At 46.4% G+C, this 23,936-nt stretch overlaps 1 long non-coding RNA gene across 1 annotated transcript; it reads right to left on the bottom strand.

The window, feature by feature from the left end:
- Window positions 1–22: 22 nt before the first annotated feature.
- On the bottom strand, window positions 23–23,195 carry LOC144806111 (uncharacterized). Its single transcript, XR_013605694.1, has 3 exons — window positions 23,067–23,195; window positions 22,883–22,971; window positions 23–1,066 (listed from the first exon to the last, which is right to left on the bottom strand). It is a non-coding gene; the product is annotated as an uncharacterized LOC144806111 (long non-coding RNA).
- Window positions 23,196–23,936: the final 741 nt, after the last annotated feature.

The raw sequence follows: 23,936 nt of genomic DNA, 5'->3' as shown, positions 1-23,936 counted from the left end.
TGTTAGTGAGATTAAATTGATAACTAATGCTATACTCATATGTTGGGCACATAAAATATTTCTTTCTGGAGTTATTGTCTCCAGGTGTGTTTTTTCTGGTGTACACAGCAGATTAAGACTTGCTCTCATTCCAAAGTCCGGACGTGTTTAAATCATTTTCAGCACAAACCTCTCAAAGGGGCTTCACTTGTTAATATTAACACTAGCATTGAGCCTATTAAAAATTCTGTCTGGACTTGTAGTGTTGTGACCTCTTTAAGCAATTTAAGCTTTTCCACTGAACCTTCCCAAATGTCTCTCATTGAGTTATGGTTTCCATGCTATGTCTATATGAAGTCTGTCCGGCAGGTTCACTTTGTGACTGAAGCTTTACTAACATTTATTTAGCAGGTTATAAAAGACTGACATAAATATTGTCTTGATGTATTGTAGGCTACACATGTGCAAAGGAAGGAAAAGTATATTACACATTTATCAGTAGCAGAATATTCTCTTTAATGCCCAGTGTGTGGTCTCCAGAGCAGTGGCTAACACCCAAGCACTAGTGGTGTCACGTTTCAACATTCAGCATAACTGAAACAAACTTTGGCAAACTCCAGTGTTTTTGTTAAAAACTGGAAAGGAGCTTTTGCAATGACTTTCTTTATTACCAGGTGTGTTCTATACCACTTCAGCAGATGAGTCTTGCGACTAAAGTGTATTCACAACCATTGAGGTGATAGGTCTTTCTGACAACAATTCTCATGTTCTGTGCACAGGTATGGGTTGGATTATTTACTCATTTATAATTCCGAAGTTGTATAACACTAATAACCCATTTTTTAAAATGTTTGTGATAATTGTATTTAGTTACTCAGCAATGTATAGTGAATATAATGAATTAGTGATATCAATTTCACATTCAGTAGGGTTCTCTACTTCTGTTTCCTCCTCGGCTTCTTGGTACTGTTTACTTATTGGGGCTCTGAGACATGGTCATCTCTTCAACATAAACCACTTCAGTGTGATGATTTGTGCTGCGTGTTATTAAATTACAATTTTTCTTTTTTATCCATGCTTCAGTGACCTGCAGAATGAAAATAAGAGTTTGTTACTGATTGTAAAATAGCAAAAATACACAATATTTATGAGCTTATTCGATGCAAAATGGTAGCCTTTTGAGACGTGAGAAGAGAAGTACGACTCTGAGTTGAATGTCTGGTTTGGCTGTAAGGACTTTGCATCAAAGTAAAGATAAGGAGCTTAAGGACCCTCAAACACATGTTTTACAAACGATTACTCCTAAAGTTGATGGTTTTGTATGAAGAAACAAAAACTATACATACCTTGTAAATAAATAACACAAGCTTCCAGAGACATTTAGTACGCTCAAAATATCATACAAACTGTTGGTTTTTACATAGTGATGTAGGCGAGTTTTAATTCACGGAACGTGTATGTTTGAATTTGCTAAGAAGTTGCTGATTTACTCGAACAGACTTCAAACATTACAACCAGGGGCCGTTTTATGGTAAATGCGCTTTTTCATTATTTGCGGCAGGCCACCTTTTAAAAGATGCGCCGGGCGCAAACAGTGAAAATGTGCCCCATTACCATGAATGCACTGCCCCCAGTGCAGCTGCCAACTGGTGCTGCCTGGGGACAGCGCATTCCTGTGAAAACGAGAGTGGGTGATTTACAGCCGCTCGGTGTTTTCACAGTGCAGGCGGCAACCAGGCTGCACGTTTGAAGGGGATTTGAGATTCCCTTGCAGGCGGGTACAGTGAGTGACTGCATCTGCCTGCAAGGGGATGCCTGGGGGTCCATGGGACTCCCTATCCCTCTCCAGAGCGTTTCCATCGGGCGGGGGCGCACTGACATCTTTGCCTCTGCTCCCGCGCTTGTAATATGGCATGGGCCCAGAGGCAAAGGGATTCCTTCATTTACATGCAAATGAGGGAATGCCCCCTGTATACAGCACTGGCACTTTATGTGCGCAAGTGCTATTGGTATTACAGAAGGGGGCACACAAGTGTCTGCAGCCCCCTCTGTAATACCAAAGCGCCCAGAGGGCACGCAGAGCGGGTGCAAATGCATGTTGCACCCCCGGGGCACTTTATGTAATACGGCCCCTGATGTGCTGCAGCCAGGCAGATGACACACCAATCCCTCTGAAACTGGGGAGTCTGAGTATTCTGAATAGCTCAAGTCTAGATGACTATGTTCAAGGCATCGACCAATGGATGTGACTAGTGAAGTTAAACTCAACTCGTCTACAATTGAGATCCTCACATGCAGACACTGGGAGAACTAACATCCTCTACATTGCTCAGACCCTACTAAAAGATCAACAGAAGTAAGGAACATTGGAGTGCTCATGGATTTCCCACGCTCTGAGAGTAAACCAAATGATAAGAAGCACGTTTTATCATATTTGAACCATAATGCTAATCTACCCTCAGCTAGGATTTCCAGAGAAGCTCCCGGTGACCACGTATCATCCTATCACATCCTGATTTTGTGAACAGACTCAACTACGGAGCTTCACCCTCCCTACCAATAATATTACAAAGTGGTTAAAACACAGTAGCTACACAAAAGCGACCGGCACATGACCACATTTCACCGGCCAGAAAATCTCTTCACTGGCTTCACAACCTTAGGGATTGACCTTCGATGATTCTCTGCTTAAAGGACATGGCTTGCAGCTATTATCTATTGCAGTAGCACTTTATCACTCTCAATTTGGGTGCCTGCATTGGCACTTTGTTACAACTGAACGTTAGCTCAGTTTATTCCGATGCACTTACCCGTGAGTGTATTTCAAACTGACTTGAGATTTTACCATTGTCAAATCCTTGAAACGAGAAGTGCTTCTCAATTTGTGACAGTGACTTTAGACAATATTGCCGGACGGCACTTTTAAATGTACTTTGTGCTGCTATTACCCTTTGCACCAGCACTGTCACTGTCAATGCGGATTTTTCCAAGTGCACTTTGTTATAACAATACGCCTGTTTTCCATTTTGCGATGTCCTTATCGGTGAGTGCACTTCTATTTGACTTGAGATTTAAAACCCCTTGTATGTTTAAAATAGTTGTAACACTTTTAACTAACCATACACAAACCAACATAAAAATGTCACTGGAGCAGTTGTCAGCCCCAGCATTATCGTCAAAGGCAAAATGTAAACTAGGCGCGTGCCCTAGGTGTGGGTATTAATTAGGCTCTCGTGACCGTCTCCTGTTGATGAAAGGCTATTGTTTCTCTATATATTGCACCTTGCACTTTGCTCTCATTAGGCTGTGCAGCTGTTGTCTGTATTTTAAGATATCTTACGTGAATATTAGTTATGGATGCCTTACCTTAGTATAGATACCCCAGCAATACCAACCCCGGAGATGGGTCTGAGAACTAGGTTCACACCAGAAAGTTCTGGAGAACTGAACGGCCAAAGAAGCCGACTCTCGGGATTTGGCGGTCCAGACAGTAGTATTTAGTTAAGGTGTGCAATAAAGCCCACGTGGCTGCCTGGCAGATGTCATGAAATGGAACTCCAATTCCCAAAGCTACAGTGGCTGCCTTTGCGCCGGTGGAATGGCCACGCATCCCTATCAGAGGTTCCTTTTTCATCAAGGAAATCGAGAGATGATCCGCTTTTGAACGGCCCGACCTTTCTTGGCGCCCACATAGCCAACATAGAGCTGATCATCCACCCGGAATAGTCTTGTGCGATCCAGATAAAAAGAAAGAGCATGTTTTGGATCCAGATGGTGGAGCCTCTCCTCCTCTTTAGAAGGATGTGGGAAGAAGGTGGGCAAAGTGATGGTCTGTCCTTTGTGGAACGAGGTAACCACTTTGGGAAGATGGGAAGGCTTAGTGCGAAGGAGAACCTTGTCTGGATGAACAGCCAGGAAAGGAGGTTTAAAAGAAAGAGACTGAAGCTCACTCACCCTGCGAGCAAAGGTAATAGCAACCAGAAAGGCAGTTTTGAAGATCAAAAGTCTGAGAGGAGAAATTATGTAGCAGCTTGAAAAGCGCGCATATAAGGTAAGTCTAAACAAGGTTCAAGTCCCACTGGGGCATTACAAATGGAATAGGAGGAAACAGGTGAGTAATGCCCTTAAGGAAGTGATTTACAATAGGAACTTGAAAAGAGAAGGCTGAACAGGAAGGCGAAGAAAGACGAAATTGGCTGAAAGATAGTCTTTAAGAGTGCCCAGATCACAGCCCTGCTGGGCCAAAGAAAGAATGAAGAGGAGAATCTCTGAAAGAGGGGCAGAAAGGGGATCCACAGCCATTGCTGTACACCACACATTTGTTACATCTACAGGCGTATACCATTTTGGTGGAGGGACGCCTGGCTGCCAAGATAACGTTACAGACTTCAGGCGGAAGGTCAAAAGCTGTCAATTGCTGTTGCTCAATCTTGACGCAAGGAGTTGGAGGCTGGACACGTTCGAATGGAGGACAGTCACCCTGCTGCTGCAAGAGAAGATCCTCCCAAAGAGGCAGTTGGATCGGAGGCTCGATAGCCATATTCAAGAGCTTAGGATACCAGACTCTTCGTGCCCAGTCTGTAGCCACAAGAATGACTTGGGCCGGGTCGCGCTTGATCTTCTTCACCACTCTGGACAGAAGTGGTATAGGCGGAAAGGCATATAGGAAACTGCAACTTCACGCGCGACAAAAAGCGTCGAGCTGGAAAGTCCAGCGCGCAGAACTGCGGACATTGCGGGTTCTCTTCGGTGGTGAATAGATCTAACCAAGGCTCTCCCCACTGCTGAAAGAGACCTTGCACCACATCTGAGTGAAGACGCCATTCATGATCCATCATGCACCTGTGGCTGAGTACATCGCCCTGGCATTCAGTGAACCTGCCAGGTGTTGAACCACCAGGGATATGCCCTGATGTTCCAGCCATGTCCAAAAGCGGAGAGCCTCTTGACATAGGGTCCATGACCCCACCCGCCCTGTTTGTGCAGTACCACATGGCAGTGGTGTTGTCTGTGAACACCTGCACTACCCTTCCTTTGACAGAAGGAAGGAATGCTAGTCAGTCAGTCAAAGATATTTTATTCAGCAGCCAAGAGCCATAAAAGTAAACATTTTTAAAAAATCACAATTCATCGAAAAACATTAATACATACAAACTTAGGTCACAATAAAAGTTTGAAAAATGCGTGTGCAGAGCAATAAAAGGGCATCCGGCTTTACTATTTCATTAATCTTGTATAAATCTACAAATAGTGCAACAATATAAAGTGCAAAAGCGCTAAATAAAACGAGCATTTGCAATGCAATAGGTCACGCAGTATAAAAGTTTGAGCTATTGGCATTGCTAATAATGCAACACCAATATCCCAAACCTTATTTTTGTATTTTAAGCACTGAGCTGAGCAATGTGTGTATTTACTGAAAATGTAGAAAAACAAAACACAAACTGTATGCCGATAAGGACTGTTTGTGCAATGTGTTTTATAACGGTGCACACAACCGTAGCTACGTGAACAAGCGTGTGAATGGAGACATGCTCGGAGCATGATGCTGTTAGTTTAGGGCAAATTGAGTTTGTACAGCTGCAGAGAGCTGAATTGGCTCATGGCACTTTACAAATACAGCAACGCTGGTCATGTTTCGCCCTGTGAGAGACCTACCATCGCTCATTATATCGATACGCGTTAACAGGGAAGGAGGTATCACTGTTAAGTGAGAGCGCGCGCCACTTACTGACCTTGCACGAGGAAGCAGCGCCTCCATGATATGGGATAATCCTATTGGACTGAAAGTGCAGGAGTGTTGTGCACTTCACTGTAGTGCCACAGGGGGACAGTGAGACTCTAGCAGGGACATGGCTGGAGTCCTTTATCTGAGTTTTCAGTAATGGACACCCTAGGGCGCTGCACCATCGGGACTCTGGTCTATTCATGGAGCCAGGCCTGCGGTGCACACCGGATGTGGCTAGTGCTGTCAACCTACGGCTTCTCCAGTACTACTGTACTGCCTCTCCCTTTGATATCCCATTACCGAGGCAGCTGGCCTGCACTATCTGCCTGGGGGACCAGTAGGGGCTGGAGTAGTAAGGTGAGCCGGGCCATAGTTAGGTGGGTCTCCCACTAGTTGGGGATGCCACAGGGCAGTACCGTTGTGCAATGGCTGTGATTCTGTGAGTTGAAGTGCTGGACACAGGTGTCCCAGTACAGGGATACCAGCGCAGGATGCAGGCCAGCACACGGGTAGATGCCTGTGGTACCCAGTACTAGGGTGCACTTGCAAGCATGTATGAGGATGCGGCGCTTAGAACCCTAAAAGATACTGAGGCTGGGGTGGAAGTATATTTCAAGAATTGGGAGTGTTCCAGTACTGGGATAACAGGATACAGAGGGAAGGAAGAGTAGAGCTGTGTGCCAAAGTACTGTAATAACAGAGTACTGAGGGGGCGTGGCTTGGCGCGCGGCAAGATGGCAGCACAGTAGAGCTGCTCTGTCGGCCGCCGCAACGAAATCCTTCAGTATCCTGCCCTTTTATTGCCATCTCAGTCGCTGTGTGGTGAGCGCTGAGCTGCTGGTGCCTTCCTCTGCAGTCCGTGCAAGTTTTGGAGGTATTGCTAGCCGGACGCCGCCGGAGTCAGCCTGTGCGGTCTCGGTCGCGGTGAAGTTCGGGCTCGCGGCCCGTCTGATGCGAGTGGCCCTCCCCTGTATGGCCCCTTTCTCAGAGCCCGGAGCTGTGGTGCTTGAGGTGCGGACCGACGTGCGATCACCGGTGAGTCCCGTCCCCTGCTGCCGGCCCACTACCAGCTGAGGCGGGGCTCCGTGCGGCTCTCGAGTTTCGGGAACCCGGGGAGCTGTGCAGCGACTGGGCGGACTGGAAATCGAGCGGCCGGCTGCAGTGCGCCTGGCGGGCCGCGTTTGGGCCGCGAGACCGCGAGACCCCTATCCTGGCCGCAGAGGGCGAGAAGTACAGTGTGAGTACCTGCTCTGAACTGTGGCGCGAGACTCACTGTGTGTGAGACATTTGTGGAGCCTGCGGAATTGCTGTGGAGTGACCGGAGCTGTGGAGGGTGCTGAGCGCCTGGGGCCCACACCGCGGACTTTGCGACACCGTGGTGTCCTGCTAGGACTTGGGAGCATTCGCTCTGTGCCACAGCCGCTGCGCGCTTGGTTGGGCCCTTCTGCTGAGGTACAGCTGTCACTTACCTGGTGCGTGGGATATCGCTTGGCGCTTTGTGCTGGGCCTGCCTGACTACCCTGCATACCGGTGTGTGCCTTTCTCATTGCTGGCCTGCCGGGCGCTGCGCCGGCTCCGCATGCTTGAGGCGCTCAGGTGGTGCCACACTCTCACCCCACTGGCTGGAGTAAATCGGGACTACACCCTCCAGGACGACATAACCACACTGTCTTGATTACGGAGTGTGACGTGACATCTAGCTGGTACTTGGTGGATCCTGGGGGGACCGCGTGTGCGGTACAGAGGGGCTCCTCGTCGGCCTGGGAGTTGAAGTGGAGCGCACGGCCGGCGTGCGGAGTGTGGGGCACGAGATTCGCCATGGGCAAACCCGAAAAGTAACAGCCCAAGCTGTCCTTTAAGCTCCGCAAGACCAGCAAGCAGACGCACACAGGAGCAGCAGATGGGGACCACGACTCATCGCAAGGTCACTCCATGCTGGAAACCACACTGGTTGCGATACAAGCGAGTCTTCAGGCGATAGACGGGAAAATCGAGGCCTTAAATACACGCATGGATCAATTCTCCGCCAAGCTCGATAAACAGGCCACAAGACTGGGGGAGGCGGAACAGAGGATCACAGATACCAAGGATGGTCTACAGCAGGTGGCGGGCAAGACTACGGAGATGGTCAAGCTTCTGGCAGTCATTCAGGCTAAGAATGAGGATATTGAAGCGCGGGCCCGGCGTAATAACATCCGCGTCCTGGGCCTGCCGGAATCGACCAATGTGGGGAGACCGGAAGATTATGTGGAGACCATGTTGAGGGAGATCTGCGGCACGGACGACTTGTCTCCCATGTTCGCGGTCGAGAGGGCCCATCGCTCGCTGGCAGCTCGACCTCCGCCTGGCACTCCGCCGCGACCGATCATCATAAGACTGTTGAACTATAGAGATCGGGATACTGTGCTTCGCATCACCAGACAGAAGGGCAAGATTATTTATCAGAATAACCAGCTGTCCTTTTATCCTGATTTCACTGCTCAAGTACAGGCTGCGAGAAAAGAATTTCAGTCAGTAAAGAAACTACTTCAGCGGGAAGAAATTCCATTGGCCATGCTCTATCCTGCGAGACTCAGAATCGGCGACTTCGAGGGAGGGAAAATCTTTACCACCCCCAAGCAAGCGATGGCATAGGCTAAGACACTTCAAAAACGTCGCAAATCCCCTGCGGACACGTCTGACGTGGATGACTGAATTCAGATGTATTATGGTACCCCTCCTGATGGTGTGATTGGTGGTTATGAGCTTGGGAGTGAGGGAGAGTGTGGGGGAGGCGGATAATATTCAGTGCCCGCCTGGGTTGTATCTATTCTGCATATCCTCCTTGTATGATGCCCTCTTCGATGACTGGAGATGGGGCACACTGCTAGCTCATGCACTAAGGTAAACACTGCGGATTGAACGCCATATACCCCACCAGGTGTACCCAGTCTGTTTCTAATAGTTGGCATGCTCATGGGGCACTAACTGTTCTCTGCGGAGGCCCACTTCTGCCTTGTGCCAGAAGTGTGCATTGCCTCCACTGCCCCGATGGGTGTAACCAGTTTGACGATTTGTCTGTTGTGCTGTGACGGGAGGGTTGGGGGTGGTCCTAAGGCTCTTTGGCGGGTTGGGGTTGCCAAAGTGGGAGGGGGGTGGGGGGCCTGGTCTCTTTTTCTTCATCGGAGTATGTTCTGCAGCTGCTATTCACTCGACTGTGCTGATTATGTCGCTATGTAAATGTGCTAGGATGTTAGACGACGCTGGTTCACAATTTACCAGGAGCCTCTGTGATGGTGGGTGAGAGATATACTTGTGTCACCTGGAATGTGCGCGGCCTCAACACACCCAGAAAGACTAGGCAGGTACTCTCTCACCTGGATAGGCATGGGGTACGCATCGCCTTATTGCAGGAGACGCATCTAACTGTACAAACTGAGGCGTCCATAGCGCGTAGATGGGCTGGATGCCCGCTAGCCTCATCTTTTTCTAATTACGCCCGAGGGGTCCTCATTCTTATTAAAAAAGGGATACCTTTTAATCCACTGAACTCCTGCACGGATAGTGAATCTCGCTGGGCAGCAGTGAGAGGCACATTGGGCAAGACGGTTGCGACTATTGCCAACATATATGGCCCTGTGGTTGACGAACCAGCGTCGCTATCTTCTTTATTTCAGGTGCTGCGTACATGGCCGGAATCGGCCCTACTGATTGGGGGTGACCTGAACACACACTTAGACCCTCGGCTTGACAAATCTGATTTGGCGAGTAGCCGTATGTTGAAGACTGCTGCATGTGTCCGGCAGTTTATGGAGGAGATGGGATTAGTTGACGCTTGGCGCCTGCGAAACGTAGAGGCTCGGGTAGGCACGCACATTACACCTTCCCACAACACGTGGTACCGCCTGGACTACTGGCTATTGGACGGATCAACCAATGGGTGGGTAACTGAGACCTACACACTCCCCAGGACTCTTTCGGATCATAATCCTGTCATGCTCAAACTGCAGATTCCACACACTGTGCGGCCTCCCTTCACATGGCGGTTTCGTGCAGACGCTCTGCTGGATCCCGTCTTTGCGAATACAGTCCATAAAGCTATAGTACAGTATTTTGACCTAAACGCGGGCACGGTGGATAGTGCAGTCACCCTCTGGGAAGCGATTAAGGCCAATATACGGGGTGTATGTATAGGCACGACTGCAGGCATCTTACGTGACCTGAGGGGGCAAATACGGAGTCTTGAAACCAAGCTGCGCGACCTGGAAACTTTATATGACACTCTTCCTTCACTGGACACACTAGCACGCATTAGGGAATACACTGAGGAACATAAATCTCTGGCGGAGGCAGAAATGAGGTATATCTCCAAGCGGTTTGTGGCTAGAACGTACGGTGAGGGTGGCAGACCGGGTAGAGTACTGGCTGGTCGTTTGTGGGAGCGGGCAAATGCCCATCTTATAGAACACATAGTAGACGACAATGGCACTAGTCATCAAACAACCAACGCTATATTGGGTCAATTCCGAGAATTTTACGGACAGCTCTACACGTCCCGCGGCGACGTGTCTGACTCTGTTATAGACGACTACCTGCAGGACACTGCCTGTGCTTGGCTGTCGGACGCCCATAGGCAATATCTTAGCATACCTATTGATGAGTCCGACATCAAAGAGGCGATACTCTCTTTGCCGAACAAGAAAGCTCCCGGTCCGGACGGGCTGACAGCTGAATTCTATAAACGATATGCCGATCTCCTGGCGCCCCACATTCTGGCCATGTACGATGAGGCACATGAGCTGGGTTATCTTCCTACGTCTTTGTGTCAAGCGCTAATTATCACTTTACTGAAAAAAGATAAGCCCCCCCACCAGATGCGAGTCCTATCGGCCCCTATCCCTGATAAATATTGACGCTAAGATTCTTGCTAAAATTCTTGCAACTAAACTCCACCCATTGATGCCCATGCTCGTCCTACCTGACCAGTCGGGCTTTATCCCACATCTTGGAACCTCCGTACGATTTTTGCGATGTTCCATGTTCTCAACCCAGATATACAAGCTGTGGCCGTGTTGCTCGACGCGGCCAAAGCCTTTGCCTCGATCGAATGGCGGTATATCTTTTTTATTCTGCGTCGGATGGGGTTCCCCCCTGTCTTTGTCCGATGGATTCAAATCTGTACACTGATGCCTCGGCGAGGGTGAGGGTTGGTGGATTTACCTCTGATCCATTGGCGATCCAGCGTGGTACTAGGCAGGGGTGTCCTCTCTCCCCGTTCCTCTTTGCTATTGTGCTAGAACCACTGATGTGTAGAATCCGGCAGCAGCACAGGGAAGCCGCGCTCAACTTTAATAACAGACCGGTGGGCATCTCTGCTTATGCAGATGATATGGTTGTGTATGTTCGCGATCCACATATCCACCCAACGCAATCATCCGAGAATATGTCTGCTTTGGCCTCCTCTCCGGATTATGTATCAACTGGGATAAGTCGGTGGTATCAACTGGCCCTCTCACTCTGGCCACTACCGCTCCCACGCTGGAATACCCGCTACTACGGACTGTGGATCCCGTGAAATACCTTGGGGTCTGGGTTCATAGAGACCCAGAGACCCTCATTCGTGAGAATTATGGAAAGGCCTATGCTGACTTGGTACAGCAGGTGGATAAATGGGTGGCTCTGCCTCTGTCATTGGAGGATCGCATTGCGGTCATTAAAATGGTGATACTCCCCAAGTTTTTATATTTATTTTGCAACATCCCTATTCGTCTGAATAAACACTTTTTCACCACATTGCAGACTCAGTTACTCCGCCTGGTGTGGGGGACGAAACCTCCGCGTATCAGCTGGGCAACCCTAGCATTGCCGTTTGACAGAGGGGGGTTCTGTGCTCCGGATTTTATACATATATTATCTATGTGGACTAGCTCACTTCGCGTTCTTTTGGTACAGACCTCATGGCTTTATCCCGCACGTAGCGGTCGAGGAGGGAGATGCGGGAGGTATTCCTTTGCAGAACATACTAACGCACACACAAAGACACGTGCCTAGGATGGAGATTAATACGATTGCCGCCACGTGCTCAGCCTGGCAAGCGATTGGTAGACTGACGGAACGATTACCTTTATATGCGCCATACATGTGCATCGCGGGCCACGGCGCTATTTCTGTGGCACAAGAGCGTGGCTCAATGCGGCTGCTCTCTGAAGCTGGCATCTCCGTACTAGGTGACTTATTCAGTGACGGAACGTATATATCCGGCGACGAGCTCCAATATATCTCCAATGCTTCACCCCTGTTTGCATACACATGTTATCGATTGCGTCGGGCTGTGAGGGATCACTATCCTAGCTTTCCATGCGAGCCTCTCACCTCCAAGTCGCTGCAACTAGTGATTACGTCCGCCATTAGGAAGCACCTGCTCACTAGATTATACAAAGTGGTGTTTTCGGAATTGGTCCTTCCGGAGGACTGTAGCTTAGCTAGATGGAACACTGCTCTGGGCACACAACTGGAGGAGGACACATGGGTTCAAATTTGCTCGCTCACGGGTAGGCTATCACCCAATAGCAACTTACGCATTATACACCTGAAGTATATACATCAGACATATCACACTCCCACTAAGCTTCATCGAATCGGTTATAGGGACACTGACTGTTGCAGGAGATGTGGACGGGCTGGTGCTGACTTCATCCACTTATCCTGGTATTGTCACGCTGTTCATTCCTACTGGGTAGATGTCCTGCAGAAATTGGATACCATGACAGGCCTCACTCTGGATTGTACACCGCTTCTGTGCTTACTGGGCCACGTGCCTGAGGCTAAAGGGTTGCTGGGCCGCTTTGTGAGAGTGGCTTTGCTGCTGGCGAAAAGGAGGGTGTTATTTACATGGGATTGCAAGCGCTGCCCCAAGGCGTCCCAGTGGCTTAAAGACTTGGTATACTGCCAGGAGCAGCAAAACACATATTCAGAAGAACTCCCCAGGTGCTCGAGCCCTAAAGATATATGGGGTCTGCTCAGAGACTATCTGCTGGCGAGTTGCGACCGCGGAGAGGACAATGTGGAGGAGGAGCTGGGAGATGCGGCTCTGGCCCAGCAGACTTTAGGCACTGTGGATATTGACTCTGGAGGTTCCGCCTAAGATTGTAACCTTGTCCATCTTAAGCACTTTGCATGAGTGATGTATGCTACTCTTACAACATGTCTTCAACTGCAGAATGTGTACACCGGGATTTGGGGGGGTTTGAATGTTCTGTTGCAGATTCATGTTCTATGAAAATGACACTGTATCTGGTATTATCCTTGCAATCTACTGCTTTCAATAAACAAAGTTTCAAATAAAAAATAACCGAGTACTGAGGTCTGGCTCGAGGTGCACTGGCAGAGCTGTGTGTCATAGTACTGCAATTACACAGGGTACTACGGCAGGGCTTAGGTGCACTAGCAGAGTCCTGTACTGGAGGGTACTGGGGCAGGGCCAAGGTGCACTGGCAGAGCCCTGTACATTCCTGTACTGGAGAGTACTGTTGCAGGGTTGAGCTGCACGGACAGGGCCTTGTACATCCCTGTATTGGAGGGTACTGGGGCAGGGCTGAGGTGCACAGCCCTGTACTGGAGGGTACAAGGACAGGCATGAGGTGCAATGACAAAGCGCTGTACTGGAGGGTACTGGGACAAGGCTGGGGTGCACCGGCAGAGGTGGGAGCGCAACCCTGCCCTGAGGTACAGACAGTGCTCTTTGTCCTACGATGTCCTTTCCCCTGGCAGTTGCACAACGCATCTTAAATAAACTTGTTCTGATGAAGTTTGCTTCTCAGCAGCAACCACCGTCGCCGAGGTGAGACTGCACCTTTAGAAGCCAGTTTCACTCTCTAGATTATTGGCAGATTTATCTGTGGGATTGCCCAGCTGTAGTTTTTGCTACACAAGACTCCCAGGAGCTGTTATTAGAGAGCTGCATGCTCCATTCCTCGGCGAGAGGCTTGGGGTGAGCCAAAATCACATGACTCCACCCTGTGCATGAACACAACAACACCAGACTCCCGTGAGGAGCAGAGAGCGCAAACCTATGGAGGTGTGAAGGGTGTCCGAATCTGCGGCATGCTGCACTAGGCGGGGTGCGTGACGGGCAGGGTATGACGGCAATGATCCTGGTAGGGAGGGAGACAGAGGAAGACTAAGCCAACTTCTGGGACAGTTCGGACAAGTTGACTGCAAGCCACGAGGATCACAAAGTGTAAAGTGAAGCGCTAGACGGTCAGAGCAGATTCCATGTTACTAGAAAGCATTTCTAGCGCCAGCTCGATTCTGCGGCTGCGGCGTTTCCCGCATAAATATGGATTACACATTTGCCCCATAATCCATCATCTGCAACATAAACTGTAGATTTTATCCAAAAAAATGTCTAGCTCAAACAGACCAGAAGTTAGTAACAAGTAGGGTTGCAGTGCAAGATGACTCCTTGGGAGTCAGGGGTTCTAATAGAACGATTGTAACCGAACCTCTGACTGTTCCCCCTGAGGAGTTGAATAACTGCTCCGACTACGCCTCATTACCACCTCCCTCTTCACCTCACCTCCGTGTTACAGCGGCGGGTATCTGGGAGCATCTCTTCCGGTAAAAATGCCTAGGGTCTCTCTGGATGTCCTCTCCGATTGGTCGCTCAGCCCAATTGACAATAAAAGCTTCCCCACCGTCTCACCCCCTATGCACAGCCCCAAGCCTCTGCTAGTTCCTCGCTGTCACAGCCAACTCATATCGGGGCCTCCGACAGGAGCAGCGAGGCCGTACTCCGTGCCGTTAACTTCACCCGGCCGCTTGCTATTGAGACAGTACTTCTCCTCTCTGCGCTGTCCTTCTCCAGAGCGGCTCTTAGTTGGGTCACATGCCGTCAGCGTGCACATGGGCTGTCCATTCGAAAGTTAAAGAGTGGGGTACCGCCGCTGTACACGCTAACAGATCACGTCTCCAAAAGCACGCGGTTCACAGATGACTTCACCAAAAGCGCGCATTCACAGCCCATGTATCCAGAAGCGCGCGGTCACAGCCATTGTCTTCAATGACTTTTGAAAGCTTGTGCACCGCTCCTGTCCCACTTCGCTAACCAACCCGGCAACAATAAGTCTCGCTTACGCGAGAGGTGCATGGCGCTGCATCGCTAGGCGAGACCTAAAAACGAAGGCTATAAGGACTATCTCATAAAGTGCACAATAGGGGAAAGAACAGACTGGCTACAGCGGCGGCAATTTTTTCTTATGTCTTATAGCCGCTATTAAAAAGCTTGCAACCCCCAGGCAAACCATGGGGGAGGATAACATTTGAAGATAGGTCAGAGCCGGCCTAACTTGGACAAACTAGCAGCCTCTGAGCAGTGGTAAAATATGATTTCTGCACTAGGAATGGTAGTGGGCGCAGAATAACATAAAATGTAGTGTATCCTGCTCCGAAAAAATATCACAGGGGCAGGGTTTAAGGGAACCAGGTTTGGAATAGCCTTGGGGAAATGCCAGAAGCCAGGGGACCAGATTCAAACAAAATCTGGTCAAAACAAAGTGATGATGTGCTTTGTTAGCATAAGATAAACATGGCTGCCTCTATGGACCCAGGCTCAATATGGCAAATATACTCACAGACGGTTTGGCTAATTCCGCCTCCTCCCTAAGCCTTTGCTGTGGAGTGGTGTGGCTCACTGGTTAGAGGCGGCAGACCCGGAAGGCGAGAACGGCCTGGGACCAGGGTTCAATTCCCGACGCGGCTGGGTCGTGGACCAGGGTCAGCGGACTCGATAATTCTCGCCTCGGTGCCTACTCTAACCAGGCATCACACTCGGCAACTCTGGGCATTAGCTTGTCTCATCTCTACAACGGCCCCCCACATTCGCCGGGGATGCCTGGTTTCACCTTGGAGATACCCAGTAGGGACCATCTCACAGGGATAGCCAGGACGGGTTCCCCAGCGGTCTACAGCGCCACGACGCCTCAGGCCAGCAGTGCGGTTTACAAGACACATACATTTACATTTACATTTGCCGCTTGTCCAGAAACTGCTTTTTGAATTCTCTAATAGCAGTCTTGCCCAGAGCCCCTGGACCTCAGGAACAGGTCAGGATGGCCGAACCATCCGGTCTGTTCCTTTATGTATTTCAGCCAGGGACTAAGTAACACCCCCTCCAGTGTGATGCAGTCAGTAATTATAAGTTGATTTAAACTTGGGATCGGACTTGCCCAAATTCTGAGCCTGCGCAGCAGTGGGGCAACCGCGATCTGGTCTGAAATGTAACCCACTCCCAATTCTTCATGTAGGGTAAAAATAGGGGTTGCAGTAGGGACCGCAAGGAGTTTTGCATGCAATTATTTTCGGCCACCTGAATCCCCTTCACATCCTTATAACCCCAAATGTCACTCCTGTACGTTGCCATCGGGATACACTTTGCATTATAGACCTTTAATAGTGCGGGCAATGGCTTTGACCCCAGTCTTTTGGCGAAATTCAGGGTTGCCCCTGCTGCTCAGGCTAAGATGTTCTTTTTAAGTAAAAGTTGCGGGGGCACCAAGATCCTTGCTTAACAAAGATTACCCCTCAGGTAAAGAAACATTGTCACTTTGGTTAATTCGGCCCCCTTGCAATAAAAGTTGGCCTTGGCTGCCTTTCCAGAACCTATAGTCATAGTGTGTGATTTCTTATATTTCGTAGTTAAGTCTAGTGACTCCATAAAACTTATAAAACAATTTAAAAGACGTTGTAGATCCAATGCGGTGCAGGAATCATTTTGGAACTAGCTCTAGGTATATCTTTGCCACAAGCTGTCAGGGATTCTCCCCATTTGTTAATATATAATGTGAACAGCAAAGGCGCCAAAATGCACCCCCCTTTTTACTTCCCAAGAGCTTGTCAAACTGCCATCTGTGTTGTACCTTAGCGCTGCGGTGGTGTTTTCATGGGCAGTATGCAAAAAGGAGACCAGCTCCGCAGGTACCCCCAGATCACGTAACACCAGTCATAGCTTAGACCTATTGACATAGTCAAATGCTGAGGTTAGGTCCATAAAGGCCAAATGTAAGACTCCCCTTTTGATGATGGTGTACATCCCGATAACTAAATGCAGGTTAAGGCACTGATCCGGGGTCCCTTTCCCCTGCCTGAAGTCATACTGCAGATCGGAGATGATATTAACCAGATCAAGAAAGCCTGTTAGGCGATCCGGAATTACTTTCCCCAGTATTTTAGCCACAGAATCTAGGAGGGAGATTGGTCTATAACAGGCGGGATCATCCCTGACTCCTTTTTTAAATACCGGGATGATAACTGCCTTAGCCCAAGAGGGAGAAAACTGCAGGTGCAGCCTGCATTAAAAACATGGGTTTAAATCTTGGCCCAGACTTTGGGATCGGTCTTATAGAAGTCTGCTGGTACCCTGTCTGGACCAGGCGCCTTTCCTGCCGAGGTTGAGATGATAGCTTTGTAAACCTCATCTATGTTGGAATGGAGAGGGTTGCTAGGTGAGCCGGGAACTGATTGTCCCATGGCAGATTCCAAATTTACATTGCTAAAGATGTTACCAAAATGCTGGTCGCAAGCTCAGCAGGTATCGTACAATCACTGCTAGAGTTTGGTGTATCTGAGAAATAGGGGCTGCTCACCACAACCAAAACCTGGTGCTGTCAGCCAGGACACAAGCTTGGCTGAGCGCTTCCGAGGCCTGCTCTCTTATATGTTTCTTCCTTTCCTGGGCTGCAAGTTTCTAGGCATTCCTGTGGCTCCTGATTAATATTGCGGCCCTTGGGTTTTGCATAAGGGCCTGTTTTAATTCCTTATGGGCAGCAGAACACGTATTGTCAAACCACCTCTTGGCGTTTTTGGCATCTGGCTCTGGTTTTGGAGGTTAAATCGGATTCTACTTGCTCAATGATTCTGTCAAAAGCTTCAAGACTGGCTCTCTTTGAGACAGGATCCATGTAGACTTGGAACTCCGGGGCACAGGTGGACAACAGATTGTCTAAAAAACTCTCCGGAATGATCCTTTCCCAATTCAATCTCCTTGCCTAATGTTTAGTACTGATGTTTGCAGTAGAGATTTGACTCGGTACCCCCCCATTTTAAGGCGGCCGAGAGAGAGAAATCCAGTATTAGGGGATTATGATCACTAAGACTGTTTCAAGTAACGCTTAAGTTATTGACAGCCGGTGCTAATAATGCGGATAACATTATATAGTCAATTACACTAGGGCTACCACTACCCACATAGGTGGGGACCAGAGTGAAGCATCTGATTTCTGTATGCATTGCAAATTGTGGGCTGAGAGAAAACTTTCTAAACAGATGCCCGATGGCGGATGCTCAAAAAGATTGGACAATTCAGAACCATCACCCACCTCCAATATGGGGGTACAGTTGAGACAACACCGATGGATGTTAGAATCCCCTAAGTTTAGTGTGTCATAATAGACTTGACTTCCTTCCCCAAAGGTTTCTAGGAAATCCTCTAAGGCTGATAAATTTTCTGTCTCATGAGATCTGGTGAAAGAGTTCTAAAAATTAACCACTAACAGAGTGGGGAGATTCTTACATAACAGTTCTACTGGTAATACATTGGGTGATAGACAATCAATCAGTTTGGCTTTGTAGGAGAGTTTAAGTGAGACCTTTAAAAGTAGACCCCCAGCTCTTCCAATGTTCGAGGGGATGGCATGTTTACAAAAAGTGATAAAACCATCCAAATAAAAACAATTGTTGGGCTCTCATGTTTCTATAATGCAATAATGTGGGGTGTACCAAGAAACTGTTCCCAAAAAATGTTACCCCGCTTAGACCTAAGGCCGGCTATGTTCCAGGACAATATTTTCACAAAGGGGTCAACTGGGTTAGCAAAGGTAGAGACAGAATTGGAGAGATTGTCCAACAATGGTGGAGGTGTAGGCGTAAATACACATAGCTTAGTAGAAGTGTTCAATTACAACATCTTGCCCTGGCCCAGAGGACAGGCTAGGGGTAGATAACGATTAGTCAGAGATAACCATGGATTCACATTACCTTCTTGAGTAGACTTAACCAACTTTAATGGGAACTGCCATTGGGGATTGGCTAGGGGCCGTTTAAATGGGTAAAAAGACTGTAAGGGGACTATTCTGATTCTGGTCTTGATGCCGTCCTTAAACTGGCAACCTGCCAATGCTCTAGCCTGCCTAAACAACTTGTGTGTTCGTTGAAAAAGGAACAAACCCTACATTCACTTATATTTCATAGATCATGGGATCACTTCCGGTTCAAGTGATTCCGTGGGTCGAGACGTTGATTCACTCCGTAAACCGAAGAGCTAAAAGAAAAGAAAAACTAGACTGTGATTAAGAAACCCATCTATGAAATTTAAGTGAATGTGAAGAGGAGTTCCTTTTTCAACGAACACGCAAGTTGTTTATTGTGACTTGGTTCACCGGCTGGTGAATAAGGCGACTGATGTCCATCCAAGAAGAGATTGAGCTTGATGTTCTACGTCCTGAGGAGAAACCAACATTGTCTTAAGGGTTCGAAACGGGTCGACTGTTTTCATTTTGAGCCAAATAGGTGCCCACTTAGATGGGGAGACCACAGGGTGCTCACCATTGATTAAGTGTATAAAAAGTTTGAAAGTATTGAGTGAGCCCAGTGTAGTGTAGTTCCTATATTCCCAATAGGCTCTGCGCATTGGAATAATATATCCTATAGATTGGATGTAGGACTGAGGTCGACTAGGTCTCTATTGAATATATTAGACTTAATTGTGAGTGCCAGCTAGCCCAGAGGTCACTAGAAACTTTCTTGAATTCACAAGAAGGGATTAGTTTCTGACAACCGCATAAACATGACAACTTTGTTTCCCCAAGAGTAAACGTATCTTCTGAGTCGTGGAAACAATAGATAGATATTTTACTCAGTCAATCTTGCGTGCTTCGTTTCATCAGAGGTGCAGAGAAATAGAGAGACGGGCGTTTTCAATAAATGATTTATTGAACAGTCTTCTTTCTCATACAAGTAAAGTGAACTGCTACAATTGTAATGCAGGTTACAAAGTATAATGCGTACAGCGAGAATAGTATTATAAAATAATACTGTAAAAGCATTGTAGGGTTTCTAAACCATAGATAAATACATACATAAATAACAATGGCTAAAAGTACTCAACTGGTGGTGCTTCTAAAATACGCCTACTCCAATGTACCTAACCTAAGTCTAGTACAAGGGAAGAAGTAAGTGTGGTGTAGCATAGGTTTAGTTTTCTTTGCCAAGAATCTATCCAAGATTTCTCTTAGGGTCTAATCAGCTCCGTACCTTGGTTTTAGAATGAAGGAGGTCTGGTATCTCTGTCTCGAGACTCGATTTCCCAACACCCCGAAAGGAGAACTTGGGAACACTGGAGCTGGATTCTCAGCAAGAGAAAGGACAGCGTGTCGATCAGTGCGTCAGCTATAGAGCCGGCTTCCTTCAGCAGAGCAAGTGAAGGCATATTTATACCTTGAAGGTGCCTAGTTTGACGTAAAAACGGGCATAATAACGTCATCAAAGAACCCCAAAGGAACGTCAGTTCTTTGAAAACTCCATGAGTTCTTGGACAAATCAATATTCAAGCAAGGGGAGGTCCCTGACTGCTTAGGCTGATTTTCCAAGAAATGGTTGTGGCTTTTTGGAACTGGTGGAAGTAGCCATGCCTGTATTTGGACTGCATGGGCTATGTCTAAATATGGGTATGATTCATATGCCTATATTAGGGCAATGTGAATTGGGGCATGAATCGGGAAAATTGTACTTGGGTCCTAAAATGCCATACAACACCAGTAGGTCCACCATTTGGAATTGTCCTCTGAATTATTGAGCAAAAAGGCTATGTAAATAATCAAAAGGTTTCAGAGGCACTGATTGTTTTGAAACGTGAAAAAATCTATTTAGAACAAGAGCTGTACAGATAATTTGTAGATTGTATATATATTTTTCTATTTTATTGTATCACATTTGTGTGTCTTTGTGTGTCTAGCGTTGGTGTGTCTTCAGTGTATGTCCAAGATTTTCACTTGATTTGTATTGTTTACATTTATAAACAATGATTAATTAACAAAAAGATAACTAATAAGTAAAAAAGAGTACTTGAAAAAGAAAATTCTATTTTTTTCATCCAGAGTGTTTAGGTCATCTGGTGTGTGGGATAATTGCTTGAGTTTGAATGGTATCAGTATTGGCATTTTTTTGGGTTGCTATTGGTATATTGGTCCGGCCTTACTGAATAAGGGCCAAACCCTTTCTTGTTTTTCAGGTTTAGTTTCCAGGCATATTCGCAGAAAGAAGGAACCCCATATCTGGAGGCTCCAAATTGGCTGAAAAGTAAGTATGCACCATGACACGCCCTAGCTTTAAACAAGTCCGCATAGTTTTTCATAGTACCCTAATTAACTTCGCATAGCTCTTGCTGGCGCATTGTTATCTCGTGACATTATAAAACACATTTAACTTAACATATGTGGCTATTTTGTAACTCTTATTATTCTTCTGCCTATATTTTTACCCGGTCATAGTAAAAGGCACGAGTGAAGTACAATTGTGCATTCTTTCTCCTCTGCAAATTACACACCTGTGTAACGAAACCCGCTAGTTTAAGCCTCCATTTTGTAGGCATTTCAAAGGCTTGATTTCGAAGTATATTATATAAGCTGTACTGTAATTTCATTTTCGCCTTATAGTTACTTCATTTATATTGCAGTAATCCTTGAAATCACAAAACAGAATTGTACTGACCCCTTTCATCTGCACCGCATTGCATCAAAGTAAGTGCTGTGCCGTTCTACATTAATCCCTAATACTAGTATTGACTAGCTATTTATTATCGATCTTCAGTAGGTCTCATTGCTATTACATTTTCGCTAAATGCAAACATGCTTTAAGTTTCAACTAACCAGGACAATCCTGTGTATCTTTATTCTTTAGCTTTGAAAATATAGCAGTGACATCCAGTAACTATCAGACATCACTGTGCTATCTTGTTTTTCTGGCGTCGCCTGATTCCTCTCTCTATTGCCCATCAGGCATACAGGTATAAATAGAAAATAGTTTTCGGATTTGTAATTAAGGACCCATTCTCTATCACATTTGTCCATTTACATATGTTTAATAATTTTTAGTACACCATTATTGAAACACCACGAGGACTTACATATTTCATCCGCTTACAATGTACTGACGGCGTCTTTTTGCCCTTGGCAACTGAGGTAAATATTAGTTAGATACCTAGAATCGCTGTCAATCAAAAACGTTATTAAATGTGAGCAACTATCAATATGCGTCTTCTACCTTCATCGTTTAGATTATACATGAAGTATCGCACTGTCTTCATTTACCGTTCAACACGACGGTTCTCCAAACCCCATCAATAGTAGGTATACTATTTCTGACACCATGAGTTAAGCATGTGACTTTGATACAAATAGGGGTCACCATTGTATACATACACAAATGTTCTGGGTGCCTTTTCCTTTCTTCCCCCCCCCCTTTTTTTAATCATTCACATAGGGTTCCCTTCACTATCTTTATATATTGCCTTTTTCACATCTAATTTTATTCCATTAACCTTACTATTCACTTCTAAAGTAATTATCTTGAGTCATATCTTTCCATTTTCACTTTTACTCTCATTCTTCTCCCTTATTTCATCCAATGCAAATGTCTTCTTTGTATACTTATCGCTCATTGTATTCGTGAAAGAACCTCCCTCATTCATAAAGACAATGTTTACTTCACAGATTCATCAATTGTTTGTACTGTTGCCCTCTTCCTGGCGAAGGCACCCCTGTTGCGCCGACACAGACGTAGAATTCCACCAGTCATTTGAATTTGTGCCACTCTGTCTCTCTAATTGATCTTGTTTTTTATATATTGTGTCAATCTATCAGTGTTGAGCAATATGTCATCATACCAACAATGTTTTAAATGTGTCTTCAGTATGTCTGTGAGTTTGTATGATGGACATGAAAGTGGATGAATGATTATTATTTTTTTTCTAATTGTTTAACACTTAATAAATGCTCATTTTGTATTCTTGATAAATAATTTGTGCTCTTTGGTTCTTTCTGACCTTTGTCTATTGATTAGCATTTAATTATTGTTTATTGAGTGGTTGCCTTAAATTTATTGAGTGGTTGCCTTAAATCTGTACAATGATTGATTTTTCCCTACCTTAAGGAACCTTATCTTAACTGTAGGCGGCCTCTTCTTTTGCGCTTGTCAGCAATCCTTAGCATCTGAAGGCTTGTGAGTCAACGATCCTTCACATAATAGAACATATGTGAAAAAAGAAAACCCAAATCATTTCAGTGATTCTTTTTGTGCCATTTCCACTTCCCCATTAGATGCTACTTACCTTGCTTGGAATGCTGAAAGTATATATTAGCGGACACTTCCAATATCAGGCGTACCAATCTGCAGGAGAACAATACCAGATATTTTAGCCACCACTCACACATGGATGACAGTGAATTAATTGATGGACCTACAAACATCAAGAAGTAATCAATATAGTTTTCTACCATTAAAAGAGCTATGAGCGAATTAAAGTTACATCATCATGTCTGCAGCAACAAACTAAAGTTACATCACACAATGCAAGACAGACAGGTGGAAAGGTCATAAGATTGCGGAAACATGTGTGTACCTAATTTATCTGAACGACCTCATTCATAGAGGTGCTCCAAGGAGAAGATGTGGCCACCATACACTCCAATAGGGGGCCAACACTTCCGACTCTAAAATATAAGATCCCCTGAACAACAAAATTAAGAGTTATTACATGTACAATAGTCCTATTTAATCAGCAGTGCTTTATTTCCTATCTCTACATGCATCCAGCAGTATTGATAACCTTTGCAGCCAACATATGTTTCGTCAATAGGGTATATCCACCATCGACTTCATCAGGCTACAAATAAACAGAAAACCATACATAAACTACATAGTCTCATGCTTATGTAGTAATCAACCACGGTATCCCTGCTGCAAGATCTTTTGTGTAACACCGCATTCCAAAATGTTCTTTCTTGAGATTAAAATTATAGTTAAGAACCGTGAAACCACAAACAAGACAATGCATCCAAAGGAAAGATTGAGTTGTGCGCCCTCGATACCAAAGAGAAGAGACCTAGTGACACCTCAAAAGAACACCCGTATTAGGAGGACAGTTGTCCAGAAACAGACTGCAAAAAAGAATACCAGGTGAATATTTAATACAAATAGG

This window comes from Lissotriton helveticus, assembly GCF_964261635.1.
Source record: "Lissotriton helveticus chromosome 1_1 unlocalized genomic scaffold, aLisHel1.1 SUPER_1_unloc_46, whole genome shotgun sequence".
Lineage (NCBI taxonomy): Eukaryota > Metazoa > Chordata > Amphibia > Caudata > Salamandridae > Lissotriton > Lissotriton helveticus.
The sequence above is the reverse complement of the archived record's forward strand: the minus strand, read 5'-3'. Positions and strand labels throughout refer to the sequence as shown.